The sequence below is a fragment of the Hevea brasiliensis genome, chromosome 14, assembly GCF_030052815.1.
Source record: "Hevea brasiliensis isolate MT/VB/25A 57/8 chromosome 14, ASM3005281v1, whole genome shotgun sequence".
Lineage (NCBI taxonomy): Eukaryota > Viridiplantae > Streptophyta > Magnoliopsida > Malpighiales > Euphorbiaceae > Hevea > Hevea brasiliensis.
Genome location: NC_079506.1, coordinates 90923353 through 90925155, shown reverse-complemented (window position 1 = coordinate 90925155; position 1803 = coordinate 90923353).

Sequence of the window (1803 nt, the reverse complement as noted above, 5' to 3'; positions counted from 1 at the left end):
TTCAAAAGTGGTAAGTGAGTATTTTCAATTCTTGTTTCATTAAAAGTGTAACCAAGGTTGTGGGTAATTGATTTATGGAAGAATTTTTTAAGTTTGATATTTTAATGGAGATGTACATTTTGGCAGCCATGGAAATTCTGTATATGTAGCTTATTTTTACTTGTTTATGGTTGTCTAAGATGTTGTTATTGATGGCAACATGGATATGTGTATAATGGTTTGAATTTGGACATGTAAATGAGGTATGTCATGTGGTTAATTGTTGTAATTGGACTTGGAAAAATTCTAAGTTATAATGTGTTTGTTGAGAGTTGTTACAAGCTGCCAAAATGACCAAAAATGTGAATTAAAGTGTGTTAATTTTATGGTACAAACCAGAATTGGCATGGAAGAATTAATTTGGTAAGTGTTGGATGTGTAATTGGTAAGGATAAACAATGTGTAATAGGGCAGTGTACATTTTAGCTTAGAACCTTAAGTGTGTGACTCCAATTGGTATGAGACCAATCGAAGGTGAAACTAGGCACAAAATGTGCCAACTTTCATGAGGGAAGCTTGGCTAAATTCTGCCTAGAAGGTGACTTGAAAAATGACCAAATCCAGATTAGTGAATTGAAAGCCTGAAAATTGACCATTTGGGCAGCAGTTGGTTTTTTGGCCATAACTCACTCAAAACAGGTCCAAATGACCTGAAATTTTTACCATGAATAGTTTAGACATATATCTACAATTCTTATGAAGACACCAAAGCCTAGAAATGGCCAGAACCAAGCCAAATAGCTTGCACAAATTCAAGTACCAAAACTGGCCGAACCAAAAGTGACCTAAAAATGACCTAAGCCTACCATTTTAGTGCATTCTGTCCAGCATTGGTAAATTGACCATAACTTAGTCTACATAACTCAGAATGTCACACCTTACCTTTCTGTAAGGCATAACATGATCCCGTAGAATACCTAATGAACTACCGAACTTCACCTACCGATAACTCATTAAGTACCCTACAAGGGATTTTAAAACAATTTTCTTATTTTTGACAAGTGGTGAGCATTTTCTATTAAGTACTTAAAACATTTAGTTAAAATTAAAACTAGTTAATATTTTTGGCCCATTTTATTTTTACACAAATTTTATAAAAATTTTGACAGAGTTCCCTCTGTATTTTGAGAAACCAGTTCTTCAAATACCTGTAAAAAGCACTTCTAAAAATTTTTCTCAACCACTACTTTAATTTCATAATCAAACTCAATCAATTTCACAATCATTTCAATAAATTTCTCAAGTTCAAAATTCAATGATCCTCAGCATACTAGCAATACATTTCATTTAAATTAAATAAAATAGTTATACTCATATTTCATTAGAAACAAAACAATTTAGATACATCATTACAAAATTTACATTAAGAGAATTTCAAACTACATTATATATTACAACTTTATACAAATTTTATACAAACTGTTCAAGACCCATTTTACATGTCCATACATTAATGTGCAATATATACATCAAAAGAAATATTTACAGTTAAGGTATAAATTATACCCGATGACTTTAAGCTGATAGCTCCTCACACCTCAAATTTCATACTCCTCTAGTCTCTCAGATCTGCATGACAATAAAGCCATCGAGTACTAGGACTCGATGGTGCACAACATACTAAAATAATCTTTATGCAAAATATAAATCACATTTATTCAAAAATTTGACTAAACATGAGCACTAAACACAAAACATGAATTATGAAATTTTAATGCAAACCAAGTTCATTTCGAAGTATCAAAGCACATTTCATAAAAGCCA